Source organism: Oncorhynchus tshawytscha, linkage group LG04, assembly GCF_018296145.1.
Source record: "Oncorhynchus tshawytscha isolate Ot180627B linkage group LG04, Otsh_v2.0, whole genome shotgun sequence".
NCBI classification, from domain to species: Eukaryota; Metazoa; Chordata; class Actinopteri; order Salmoniformes; family Salmonidae; genus Oncorhynchus; species Oncorhynchus tshawytscha.
The window spans coordinates 13,443,909-13,459,103 of record NC_056432.1 but is presented as its reverse complement, the minus strand read 5'-3'; positions in this window follow the sequence as shown (position 1 = coordinate 13,459,103).

The window sequence follows — 15,195 nt, the reverse complement described above, 5'->3', positions numbered from 1 at the left end:
AACCTCACTGAGCTCGAGCTGTTTTGCAAGGAGGAATGGGAAAATATTTCAGTCTCTCGTTGTGCAAAACTGATAGAGACATACCCCAAGCGACTTACAGCTGTAATTGCAGCAAAAGGTGGCGCTACAAAGTATTAACTTAAGGGGGCTGAATAATTTTGCACGCCCAATTTTTCAGTTTTTGATTTGTTAAAAAAGTTTGAAATATTCAATAAATGTCGTTCCACTTCATGATTGTGTCCCACTTGTTGTTGATTATTCACAAAAAAATACAGTTTTATATCTTTATGTTTGAAGCCTGAAATGTGTCAAAAGGTCGCAAAGTTCAAGGGGGCCGAATACTTTCGCAAGGCACTGTACCCGGTACAATACCCACTGGAGTCATTTACATTACCGATCTGCAGTCAGGTCAAGATGCTGGTGAGGACGGCGAGCACGCAGATGAGCTTCCCTGAGACGGTTTCTGACAGTGTGTGCAGAAATTCTTCGGTTGTGCAAATACACAGTTTCATCTGCTGTCCCGCAGGTGAAGAAGCCGGATGTGGAGGTCCTGGCCTGGTGTGGTTAGAAGTGGTCTGCGGTTGTGAGGCCAGTTGGACGTACTACCAAATTCTCTAAACAACGTTGAAGGTTGGCTTATGGTAGAGAAATGAACATTCATTTCTCTGGTAACAGCTCTGCTGGACATTCCTGCAGTCAGCATGTCAGTACACTCCCTCAAAACATGACATCTGTGGCGTTGTGTGACAAAACTGCACATTTACCCAGAGGAGGATACGAGGGGAGATGATCCCAATGCTAATGTTTCCTAATGTTGTCTCTCTCCTTCCCTGTTGTCTAACTGTTCTGGGATGGTCTGCCAAGGTGCTGCTCTCCTGCAAGCGTTCGTACCAAAGGGCAACCTATCCCGACATAGAACACTATGCTAAAAGTAGTGCACTATGTAGGTAATAGGTTACCTTTTGGGACGCGGACGGAGAGTAAACGCTGAGTGAGGGTGAGATCCTTCCATGTTTTGGAGCCTGTTTCACTCAACTCTGGCTCAGGTGTCAAAATAAATCAATATGTTCAAAATGAGAACATCGACACAACATGTAGGCATTCAGTATTTATACAATTTCTAGTTGCTCAATACATATGTTACATTAGACATACAGGATGTTGTATCGTGGCAATTGGCATGGTAGCTATCGGATACAAGCAAGAATGTTTACATCTCCATGTCATTGTATTACGTCACTGTATTATCAAGGATGCTATTGTGTTTCTCATCATATCTGCTCAATGTTACCTAGGCTAATTTGATGTGACATACTGTGTGTGACAGTTCATTCTCTCCTCTCATATGTTTATACAGACCCAAGTTGTGTCCCAAATGGCATCCTATTACCTTTGTTGCGCACTACTTTGGAGCAGGACCCGACAGAGCTCTGGTCAAAGGTCAAAAGTAGATCACTATATATATAGAGAATAGGGTGCAATTGGGACGCAGACCACGTCTTTCCATGGAAGGGGCTGACTAAATCCTCATTGCCGAGGTAAACAGGGAACCATTCATGAGAGGATAAGTGTGTGAAGTTAATGGAGCAGGAATGCACTGCTTTAACCTAAAGTATTCATGTGGACCTGGGAGGGGAAGATGGGAGAAGCTATAACGCAATCAATAAAACACGACTTTAACGCATATAGAATTATATACCTTAGGTGCATCGTACCTGTCACTCGGTCGCGTCATGCCATTGTTATAAACGTTCTCCAGACGCTTCCTACCTGCCGCGCCGTAGTGGTACCGTTGTGAATAACCTAGTCATTCTGGACTAGGGCTAACTACTGTTTAGTCTAAATTACACTAGAGTGCCTAGAAATATGATGACATTCCTAAAGTAGTCAAATACTTAGTAGGAAATAATTATGCCAGCATTATCATGTCATCAAATGTATTTTAAACACATGGCATTGTTGTCATTAGCTAGCAAAATCAATCCAAAATAGCTATCAATGCTGACGTTAGCTAGCTAAAATTTTTTGGCCTCCCCTCAATCTTAGCTAACATTAAACTGCATCTAAAGTCAGTCTGGCGATATCAAATAAAAAAATCAAATAAGTAATAAAGCAAAAAATATCGGCCGCATAAATCCTACATAACAATATACAATACAAGTCAAAAGTTTGAACACACATTCTCATTCAAGGGATTTCCTTCATTTTTACTATTTTCTACATTTACTATTTTCTTCACATACTAGTGAAGACATCAAATCTATGAAATAACACATGGATTAATGTAGTAACCAACATTTTTTTAAACAAATTAAAATATATTTTATATTTGAGATTCTTCAAAGTAGCCACCCTTTGCCTTGATGACAGCTTTGCACACTCTTGGCATTCTCTCAACCAGCTTCACCTGGAATGCTTTTCCAACCGTCTTGAAGGAATTCCCACAAATGCAGAGCACTTATTGGCTGCTTTTCCTTCACTCTGCAGTCCAACTCATCCCAAACCATCACAATCGGGTTGAGGTTGGGTTATTGTGGAGGCCAGGTCATCTGATGCAGCACTCATTCACTCTCCTTCTTGGTCAAATAGCCCTTACACAGCCTGGAGGTGTGTTTTGTCATTGTCCTGTTTAAAAACAAATGATAGTCCCACTAAGCACAAACCAGATGGGATGGCGTATCGCTGCAGAATGCTGCGGTAGCCATGCTGGTTAAGTGTGACTTGAATTCTAAATAAATCACAGACAGTGTCCCCAGCAAAGCACATCCACACCATCACACCTCCTCCTCCATGCTTCACGGTGGGAACCACAAATGCAGAGAAAATCCACTCACCTACTTTGCGTCTCATAAAGACACAGCAGTTGGAACCAAAAATATCACATTTGGACTGATAAAACCAAATTACAGATTTCCACCGGTCTAATGTCCATTGCTCATCTTTCTTGGCCCAAGAAAGTCTCTTCTTCTTATTGGTGTCCTTTAGTAGTGGTTTCTTTGCAGCAATTCGACCATGAAGGCCTGATTCACACAGTCTCCTCTGACCAGTTGATGCTGAGACATGTCTGTTACTTGAACTCTGTGAAGCATTTATTTGGGCTGCAATTTCTGACGCTGGTAACTCTAATGAATTTATTCTCTCTAGCAGAGGTAAATCTGGGCCTTCCTTTCCTGTGGTGGTCCTCATGAGAGCCAGTTTCATCATACCTCTTGATGGTTTTTGCGACTGCGCTTGAAGAAACTTTCAAAGTTCTTGACATGTTCCCCATTGACTGACCTTCATGTTTTAAAGTAGTGTTGGACTGTCGTTTCTCTTTTCTTATTTGAGCTGTTCTTACCATAATATGGACTTGGTCTTTTACCAAATAGGGCTGTCTTCTGTATAACACCCTACCTTGTCACAACACAACTGATTGGCTCAAAGGCATTAATTAAGAAGGAAAGAAATTCCACAAATTAACTTATAACAAGGCACACTTGAAGGATCAGACCTTATTTTTCATTTTTTTTGCCTAAAATGACATACCCAAATCTAACTGCCTGTAGCTCAGGAACTGGATATGCATTTTCTTGATACCATTTGAAAGGAAACACTTTGAAGTTTGTGAAAATGTGTCATTTTGAATCATCATCTTTGAAATGCAAAATAAAGGCTATAATGTATTATTCCAGCCTAGGCACAATTTAGATTTTGGCTGCTAGATGGCAGCAGTGTATGTGTAAAGTTTTTGACTGATCCAATTAATTTGATTGCATATCTGTTCAAAATGTTGTATCAAGACCGCCCAAATGAGCCTAATTGGTTTATTAATACATTTTCAAGTTATAATTGGGCACACTCCTCAACAATAGCATGGTATTATTTAGCTGTTATAGCTACTGTAAATTGGAGAGTGCAGTTAGATTAACAAGAATGTAATCTTTCTGCCCAAATCAGATATGTCTATGTCTTGGGAAATTTTCTTGTTACTTTTCTTGTTTAACACTTTTTGGTTATTACATGATTCCATATGTGTTATTTCATAGTGTTGATGTCTTCACTATTATTCTGCAATGTAGAAAATAGTACAAATAAAGAAAAACCTTTCAATGAGTAGGTGTGTCCAAACCTTTGACTGGTACTGTACTTCAGTGGGATAAAGGAAATACGATGGCATGATTTAGAAAGTACACCTTTAAATTATTGATATATTCTATTAGTCAAATATTGCATGGTCCATGCCTGAAGAGCATTGTACTGTGGTGGTTGTCAGTGCAGGCGATGTGGAGTAATGAATGTATGACGACTTGCAGACTGGCTCACACTATGCACTGTGTCATCGTGCCCTTAAAAAAGGGGGAGGGCTCCGTTTGAACTTAAGGAAAGTTATGGAAAATATCTCTCACCAAGGACACAGCGCCAGATGTGCTAAGACTTATGGGGGCCATAATAAGTGGCCAAGGCTCTGGTGTGGGCCTTTTTAAGTTAGGCTGCAATCCAGCACCTTCAACTTATTAAGCTGTCAAGAGTTGCAATGATTAAAACCAAAGAAAGGTCAGTGTCAGACCTTCAGCATTGTGCGACCCTGATATTTGCTTTTAGGCTCCTAGACCTAATGAAGATGTAGCTGGGATGGAATGAAATTGGTATTTTGAGATGGGCATTTTTCCCCCTCTTGTTTTTTAATACCGGAAGGGCCCTTGTAAAATGTTCCAATACGTTCTATTTTCATCTTTCTCTTCAAATATTACTTTCTCCCTTTCTCCTTCTCTGTTCTTCTTTTTCATCCTTGCAGAATTCTTAGAAATGTATTTCATCTGAGGAAGAGTAAAAGGAGGAGTGGTGAAATCAGACTCATTGGGAGGGAGTGGAATGCTGGGCTGTGCTAGTCTCCATTCAGATGGTTTTGCATATCATCATGCATGGAGATCAAAGGGAGCAGGTTAATAGGAATGGGCTGGGAGGATAATTATGGGGAGAAGATGGATGGGGGAACAGTGGGCCGGGACGCGGTGCCCTCCTAATATGCTCTCATTCTGCTGACAGCTGGATTCCAGAGTCTCCCCACCGAGATTAAAAAAGAAACAAAAAATAATAATCTGGAGTTGAAGTTATTGAGACCTGTCAGCGGCATCCCACAGACTCTCGAAGGGCTGCGCTCGCCGACGGTCCCATATTTATTCTCCTGTCACTGCTGATGATGTTATTGTGAGGGGAGCTGGATTGGGAGGCTGAGGAGAGAGTCCGGCGGGCAGGGTTCAGGGATTCAGAATCAATCACGGCAGAGCTAGGAATGACGGCGACGCCACTGCTCACACTTTTTCAATTTCAGTCCATGGTGAGAGATGTGGCGTGTCACCTGTGTGTCATGCTCCTCTCCTCCCTGTCTGGATGTCTCCTTTTACCTGGATCCAACATTGTGACACCTGCTCACAGGACAGGTGGAGAGGAGAGAGATGTGACCATGCCCCACGGCCCTGGCATTACTTTAGAGCCCAGCTACTGACATGCCTGTGACACTCCGTGAAATCAGTGTCATTAGTGTTAGACTGCAATGAGGCATGAAATGTTGGTGAGTAGAAGGGGAGGGGGGGTGCATCTGTCTGAGTTCAAAGCATGCCCGTGACTTCATAGAGTGGGTTCTGTCTATTTAGTCAGTACAGCTCATCACAATCTAAAAGCTGCAAATTGTAAATGACAGATATGCTAAACTTGAGGTCATTCAGAGTTCTGACCGAAAGTTTGTTTGCGTTTGTCTGTGGTATTCAACCCTACATTCCAAAACTGGCATATTTAGCCAGCCAAACATGTTTCAATGTGCACAGCAATGATATTGACATGTTATTGTAAGGACTAAGGAGTGTGAGCGCACTTGAGTTATACCACACCTGTATAAACATAGCTAGCATGTTCAAACAATGATTATAAACTGGGTGGTTAGAGCCCTGAATGTTGATTGGCTGACAGCCGTGGTTTATCAGACCGTATACTGGGGGTATGACAAAAAATGCATTTTTACTGCTCTAATTACGTTGGTAACCCGTTTAGTGCATTCGAGGGGATTTCGTCTGGGAGTCTATGCTTTCATATTTTATTTTTTCCCAAAAAGGTTCCAGAAAGGGTATGTCTGATGAGATTTCTTCAAGTGACAGTCTTCTGTCTTCAATCCATAATAAAAAGTATGTGGTTCACTGTTGTTTGTTTCACTGTTGTATTGTTCACTGTTGTTTGTTTCACTGTTGTATGGTTCACTGTTGAATTGTTCACTGTTGTATGTTTCACTGTTGAAATGTTCACTGTTGTATGGTTCACTGTTGTATGGTTCACTGTTGTATGGTTCACTGTTGTATGGTTCACTGTTGTATGGTTCACTGTTGAATTGTTCACTGTTGAATTGTTCACTGTTGTATGGTTCACTGTTGAATTGTTCACTGTTGTATGGTTCACTGTTCACTGTTGTATGGTTCACTGTTGTATGGTTCACTGTTGTATTGTTCACTGTTGTATTGTTCACTGTTGTATTGTTACCAGTTGTATGGTTCACTGTTGTATTGTTCACTGTTGTATTGTTCACTGTTGTATGGTTCACTGTTGAATTGTTCACTGTTGTATGGTTCACTGTTGTATTGTTCACTGTTGAATTGTTCACTGTTGAATTGTTCACTGTTGAATTGTTCACTGTTGAATTGTTCACTGTTGTATTGTTCACTGTTGTATTGTTCACTGTTGTATGGTTCACTGTTGTATGGTTCACTGTTGTATTGTTCACTGTTGTATTGTTCACTGTTGTATTGTTACCAGTTGTATGGTTCACTGTTGTATTGTTCACTGTTGTATTGTTCACTGTTGTATTGTTCACTGTTGTATTGTTCACTGTTGTATTGTTCACTGTTGTATTGTTCACTGTTGAATTGTTCACTGTTGTATTGTTCACTGTTGTATTGTTCACTGTTGTATTGTTCACTGTTGTATTGTTCACTGTTGTATTGTTCACTGTTGTATTGTTCACTGTTGTATTGTTCACTGTTGTATTGTTCACTGTTGAATTGTTCACTGTTGTATTGTTCACTGTTGTATTGTTCACTGTTGTATTGTTCACTGTTGTATTGTTCACTGTTGTATTGTTCACTGTTGTATGGATCACTGTTGAATTGTTCACTGTTGTATTGTTCACTGTTGTATTGTTCACTGTTGAATTGTTCACTGTTGTATGGATCACTGTTGTATTGTTCACTGTTGTTTGTTTCACTGTTGAATTATTCACTGTTGTATGGATCACTGTTGTATGGATCACTGTTGTATGGTTCACTGTTGTATGGATCACTGTTGTCTGGATCACTGTTGGATGGATCACTGCTGTATGGTTCACTGTTGTATGGTTCACTGTTGTATGGTTCACTGTTGTATGGTTCACTGTTGTATGGTTCACTGTTGTATGGTTCACTGTTGTATTGTTTGGTTTACTGTTGTTGTAAATCCAACTATGTTATTTCGGGAACCACAAAAAAGGTTTCAACATCACAAAGATGCTCCAAGAGCAAACACTTCTAGGATCAGATTTCCCTATAGATTCCTTAGCCATGGCCATAATTACCTCAATGACAGAGCAGGCTCTGGATCAGCTCCTAGGACACACTGTGATCTTTTTCCGTCATGACTCGTGGCACAGTTTGTTTTTACCATGCCCCTTTCCATGTGGGGATCCTAGTGATTTAGTCCCATGAATATCACTCGACATCTGTCCTCTGTAACACAGAGACCAGGACATGACTATCTCTGTCTGGGAGGGACTGGCTGCATTACTGTTGTCTGCATTAAAGTTGTCTGCATTACAGAATCTCCCTGCCTCTCCTCCCTCCTCCTCCTCCCTGGCTGTCTTCCTTCGTGGATTCCATGGCCTAAATAGAGCTTTTTTTTAACCTGCGGCCGCCTCCTCCTCAATCAGATCCCATTAGAACATAGAGTGGAGATGAACAGGGAATCAAACCAAAAAAATTACAGTGAGAGGAGACAGTGAGAGGAGCCTCCTCTTAGAGATAAATGATCTAGTTTGCTCTTGCTTAGAGCATAATGCTGACTGCGCTGAGATTGTACTCATTCGGGTGTTGGGATGGGATATCAGTCTCTCTCAGGCACGTAGCGATCCCGGCAGGAGCAATACGTGAATACCAATGCATGACAGTAAACCTCTTTAGCTATTCGCTAACCACACTCCTGGCTAGCATTGTATTCCCCTGAAAAGTCTTTAGTGTCACAGTGCTCAGTCTACCTTGTGATCAGTTACACGCTCATTATGCGTTATCCATCAACATTTTTGAAAGCTAGAACACTGTTTTTTTCCTGATAGTTCCCAGGATACTCTCGACTGCAGTTGAAAGATCCGGGTACCTGAAACAAATTGCCTTAAGTAATCGGAGCCTTTGCTAGTTGGGAAACGTAAGAGAGACGCATCACATCAAACATTAAAGCACAATACTCCTGTGTTTGGGCTTTTTAAATGGTCCACTTGGAAAAAAAAATACATTTTTTTTAAAGGAACTTTGTAGTCTGTGTGCAGTCTGCGGTTTGTGCTTTGGGCAAAACGTTGCGTTCTACCACATTTTCCCCCAGTATGAAAGCTCCTCACCACAGCGGTACTGAGATGGAGTTTCACAGCGTGTTTGAGTGAATGTACTCTTTAAAGATGTTGCCAACATGGTTTTCATTACAGAATAACATATTCTTATTTAACGAAATAAGAATTGTGGGGTTGTTCAGCGCCTAGCCTGCTGTGACAAACCAAGTATTTATGCCAACTTAATTCACTGGTTGAATAGCTTGCATTGTCATATACAAGATCAATGGGTTAGAAACATCAAGCTTGCTACGCGCTAGCAGGTGATGTATGATAGAGAGAGAAATAAATATTGACAGCAATAAGAGGAGCGTTTTGGTACGAGCTTGAGAAGAAAAGCATTTGCCTTCAATGGGATAATCCCATTTGAAACCTCAGGCAAAATAAAACACTCAACTAGACTCAAACAGACCACCCTCTCACCAATACACTAAGGTAGACTCTTCTCTCTGTCTTCTCACTCTCCATCCTATTTTCCCTCTCTGTCTACTCCTAAAACCTGTGCCATTTGAGGGCTCATCAAAGGCTATAAAGCCAATACAGGTTGGACTACGATGCATAGGAAATCCCACTGGGATAAGTAGGCCCAGGGCTCCTGACAAAACTCCTAGCCGCTTACAAGGACCCATCACAGAGGGAGACATCTTCTTCGGAGAGGACAACAGTACTGTACCATCACCTTAGTTCCAACACGACCGGTGAGCAGCACAAAACCCAGTGAGAACCCAGTCATAACCAAGTCAGAACAAACCAAACAAGCTCAGCTGAATCTGGAAAAGATCTCTGGGTATTCTAGGTTTCTGATCAATTCAGCAATGAGGAAAAACTTTATTTAACCATTGAGAACGCATTCTCTTTTATAATAACAACCAATCACTTCCTGTCATAATGAGGAGAGGGGTCCTGTAGTATGCCTGCTTAGGAATTTCACTTCATGGAATCATGTCACCCTGGTATGAAGAGATTAGGAGATGGGCGCAGGAATGTGTAATAAGGTTTTTTATTGACCCAAATTACAGGGTGCCAAAAAAAGGCACGGGGACAAAGACTAAATAAACATGTATACAAAACACAGGATTGAAACCCAAGCAAAAGAGTGAGGAGTACCTCAAATAAATCCACCGGGGTGAGACCCGTAACTTACATGCACACAATGATTCCACACAGAACGAAGCCCGTAATCATCTGCACAAAACAAGTGGCACGAAAGCCAAAACAACACAGCACAGGTACTCCCACAACCAATAGACATAGTAACAATAATCGACAGGACAATGGTGAACAAAGGGCACACTTATGCAGTTACTAATCACTGGGAATAGGGGCCAGGTGTGAGTAATGAAACTTCCGGGGGGATCCGTGACAAATCACCTCAAGTTTTACACATTTAAATATCAAAACCTTAAAAATATATACAAAATCAATGTGAATGTGAAAGGGTACTTCATATGTTCAATGACAATGCAGCAGGGCAAAGAAGACAGAACATATTTCTTGAAAACCCTCAGTTGAATAAAAGTAAATACACAACATCAGCAGAGTTCATTGCGAGTTCAGCGTAGTAAGCGCAGTAGTAAGACAGGACAATGTCTCCCTCCCTGTCCGTTGCTCATGGGTGTTGCTAAAATGATTAGCTGCAGGCAATCAGCCCCTGGCCAAATCAGCTTTGAACTGGTCAGGGCTGAGTTATCACATGACTGCCAGGGCCCACCCAGCCTGCACTTTGTGTTGGCAGGTGAGACCTGCATTACTGTTAGCATAATTCCCCAGATGGATGTGATGAGTTCACAGCAGCCTTAGCAGGAACCAAATTTTGTGGATTGCTGACACATAATCGTTTTAGAGGGGTGAGAGAGAGGGGCTTGACACACATTCTGCAGTTCCTTGCTCACACACACACATGCACGTACGTGCACACACACAGACACACAAACACACACCCATATGCACATAGGTGAGGAAGACAGAACGAGGTCAAACTCAGAGGCAGTGAAGGCTGTAGTTTCTGACTGTTTCCTCATCCCGGTTCATCACTTGAAACAGGCTGAAACAGCAGGAGAAGGATCCGCCGGTGTGTACATCCCAATTAGGATGAGTGCTACACTGCACTGAGAACCGGACTCTGGGAGTCTAGCCTGCCTATCAAAGCTGTGTACGTCTCTAACAGCCCAGCTGAGGATGGACTGATGAGGACCTCCCGGGGAATGTGAGCAAAAGTGTGTGTGCAAGTGTATGTGTTCAGAATAGCACTATATATCAATGGAAGTCTAGGAGCATACCCTGTCATTCTACAGTATTCTCTAATGTAGAATAACAAGAAAGAAATGTAAATAAAAAAATGTGGAAATATGAAAGCACAACAGTTGAAGTCGGAAGTTTACATGCACCTTAGGCAAATACATTTAAACTCAGTTTTTCACAATTCCTGACATTTAATCCAAGTAAAAAATCCTTGTTTTAGGTCAGTTAGGATCACCACTTTATTTTAAGAATGTGAAATGTCAGAATAATAGTAGAGAGAATGATTTATTTCAGCTTTCATTTCTTTCATCACATTCCCAGTGGGTCAGAAGTTTACATACACTCAATTAGTGTTCGGTAGCATTGTCTTTACATTGTGTAACTTGGGTCAAATGTTTTGGTTTAGCCTTCCACAAGCTCCCACAATAAGTTGGGTGAATTCTGGCCCGTTCCTCCTGACAGAGCTGGTGGAACTGAGTCAGGTTTGTAGGCCTCCTTGCTCGCACATGCTTTTTCAGTTCTGCCCACAAATGTTCAATAGGATTGAGTTCAGGGCTTTGTGATGGCCTCTCCAGTACCTTGACTTGTTGTCCTTAAGCCATTTTGCCACAACTTTGGAAGTATCCTTGGGGTCATTGTCCATTTGGAAGACCCATGTGCGACCAAGCTTTAACTTTAACTGATCTTGAGATGTTCAATATTTTCACGTAATTTTCCAATTGACTCAAATTATGTCAATAAGCCTATCAGAAGCTTCTAAAGCCATGACATACTTTTGATACAGTGAAGTGAAATAATCTGTCTGTAGACAATTTTTGGAAAAATGACTTGTTTCATGCACAAAGTAGATGTCCTAACCAACTTGCCAAAACTATAGTTTGTTAACAAGGAATTTGTGGAGTGGTTGAAAAATGAGTTTTAATGACTCCAAGGTAAGTGTATGTAAACTTCCAACTTCAACTGTATATCTTTCAACTATGCTGTGATGTTTATCGTACATTTCCAATCTATTTAATCGAATAGAATCCACAGATTGCGAGTTGAAGATAAATAATTTTACTAAGAGTATTAGTATATTAGTAATTGACTGACATGGTCTATCCAGATCTCCTAACAGTACTATTTCTAGGGTCAATTTTAGATCAATGCTATGCCTTTTCAGCCATTCCTAAACCTGAAACCAGAAACAGGTTACCTGAGGGTGATACCAAAATAAATGGTCTATTGATTCTGTATCCTCAAAACAAAATCTGCAGAGCTTCGATGATTATATTACCCAAATATTCAACATTTTGTTGGTGGCGAGAATTTTATATAATCATTTTAGCTGAAAAGCACGAATTCTTGAATCTTGCGTTGTTTTATGTATCAACTCATACACCCTGTACTATGGAATTGGTAAATCTCTTCCCAACTATTTTGCAATATGTGTGGCACAGTTGTCAACATCCTGGTCCTCAAATGAAACTGGTATACTTTCTTCAACTGTATATTTGATTTCCTAGTTTGATCTAAACTGTTATTGGATCTAATCAGCCTGTAATGCTCTGTGTCACCTCCGACAGGAAGTAAGTGAGTCTAGATTTGGCCCGTTGTCACAATGAATGGCTGGTAGACTGGACATTATATGTACTGGCAGTTTGTTAGGCCTGGGGGAGGTGTAGAGATAAGGAAGTCCCTCACAGTGTTTAAACAGCATTTACACATCACACCCCCAGCATCGCCCCCCCCATACACACATACACAAACCTGACAATCACCGTGCCACTACCAATCTGCGCTGAATTGAGGTCACTGCAGAGTGACAGCTGTCACAGTGTCCCCATTACCTCCACGCATGAGGGAATTAAAGACAAACAAACCTGTGTGTGTGTGTTTGGGGAAGTGCGAGAAGGGGTAGGAACCATTCCTTGTCTGAAGGGGTAGTGAGGGGAAATAGCTGCTTTTCCATTTCTTCTCATGTCTCTCTTGCTATAATGGGCCTTCCTGTCAAACTCCCCTTCTATGGAGTCCATAATACACCATTTATCTCAGTGTCACAAAAACCAACAGGGAGGAGGTCTGTCAAATTAGGAAATGTTCTACCTGAGTAACAAAATCTCTGTAAGGCTGAGGAAACAGAATAGCCTGAAGCTAGCTAACAGTCCACAGGCTATTGAGCCAACAGGACACATACAGTTTATACAGCATACTGTCTGTACAGTCGTGGCCAAACGTTTTGAGAATGACACAAATATTAAGTTCCACAAAGTTTGCTGCTTCAGTATCTTTAGATATTTTTGTCAGATGTTACTATGGAATTCTGAAGTATAATTACAAGCATTTCATAAGTGTCAAATGCTTTTATTGACAATTACATGAAGTTGATGCAAAGAGTCAATATTTGCAGTGTTGACCCTTCTTTTTCAAGACCTCTGCAATCCGCCCTGGTATGCTGTCAATTAACTTCTGGGCCACATCCTGACTGATGGCAGCCCATTCTTGTGTAATCAATGGTTGGAGTTTGTCAGAATGTGTGTTTTTTTTTGTCCACCCTGTAACGGTTTTGACTTGAGGTTATTATTTATAGGGGTGCCAGGTAGGTTGTGCCTACCAGAGAAAACATTGGTTTCTACTTTTAGTTTGGGTGGGAATGAGTCCCATCTGGTCCGTCAAGTCTACACCAATACAAAGGACTTATGTAAAAGTCAGGATGGAAATAAACTTTTCATAAACCCTTAAAACATTGGAAAGAACTTCAAAAACAACTATATTCTTTTGCGTGGGTTGTATTAGCAACAACAATGATTACACACATATAATAATATCACAATGAGTTCTGGTTCCTCCAGAAATGTCCTGTACCTCGGGCCTAAAAAGAGTCCAGCCCGGTAAAGGAGTTCAGTGAACTCAAGTGACTTTTGTCACGCAATGTTTGTCCGTTCATTCCGTGTATCGTAAACCCAGTATTAAACATACAATCAATATAACAATTATTTTACCACAGAACTTTAAAGCGTATCAACTCTTACTAAGTCCTCAACTACAACTAACTACATAAATCACAGTATACATCACATCAAAACAAATGAAATACCGTATACAAAAAAGGTGGTAGTCAGTCGGTCAGTCAGACAATCCAATCCGCCAATAGATCTCCAGCGGAGAAAGGCCACGAAGAACGGAGAGGTGTAGTCCACGGACGCAAAGAGTGGATCCGATCCTGGGTAAACTCTATTAGGCTACAAAACACACGTTTAACGGCAACAAAACAAACGGAATAGAGAAGCTTCGGCACTGAGGGTTGAACACATCCTCATTCACGTCTCCATCACAACCCCACTTTTGCGCAGCTGATGCTGGCTATTTAATTGGGAATTAAAGGGAAAGCACCCTATTGGAAGGAGAAGCACTGAGACGGTTCAGAAAAATTCAGGGCCGTCACACACCCCCTCCCCTGGAAAAAGCCGACCATTGCCCTGGAAGGCACATCTTGGTCGGGGAAACCGAGAAAGGTCTCCTCATCGCTTTCCTCTACAAAAATATTCATGACTTTTTGGAGCTCACGCTCCTCAGCTGAGGGGTCACAGGCCTTAAGGTGTGAGACTTCTGGGTCTGGGAATCCAAGAAAAGTCTCCTCACTTTCCTCTTCAAAGATATCCAGGACCTTGCGGCGCTCAATCGCCTCCAATTCCTCAGCCGAGGGGTAACAGGCCTTAAGGCGTGAGACATGGACAACGCGCATATCTTCACCTGTGTCCTCTTTCACCACTCGGTAGTTCAAAGGGCCCATCTGCTCCACAATCCTATATGGTCCTTTCCATTTAGGAGCGGGCTTGGCAGAGAAGAATTGTTCAGCTTTCGAGTAAGGATGAGAGCGAAGCCACACCCGATCACGAAGCTGGAACTGCATGTCTCGTCTGTTCTTATCATAATTTCTCTTCTGCTTGAGTCGAGCCTGGATCGTGTTCTTTGAGACAAGAGCTCTCAAGTCGTGGAGATGGACTACCTGGTCATAGCAAGCGGCGTCTGGAGTAAGCTGCTGGGGCTGTAGCACCATATCCAAGGGTCCTCGGAGAGGACGACTTAGGTTCAGCTCTGCAGGTGTGACTCCAGTGGACTCTTGCACAGCAGAATTCAGGGCAAATCGAAACTCGTGAAGGTGCTTGTCCCAGTGTTTGTGCTGGGTCCCTACATAGGAAGCAATCATCGTCTTCAAGGTTCGATTTACTCTCTCAGTGAGATTGGTCTGTGGGTGATAGGCCGTGGTCAACTTCTGTCTCAGGTTCCATCTTTGGCAGGTCTCCTCAAAGAGATCAGAGACAAATTGGGAACCTCGATCAGACAGGATGTAATCAGGCACTCCCCAGCGAGTCAGGATC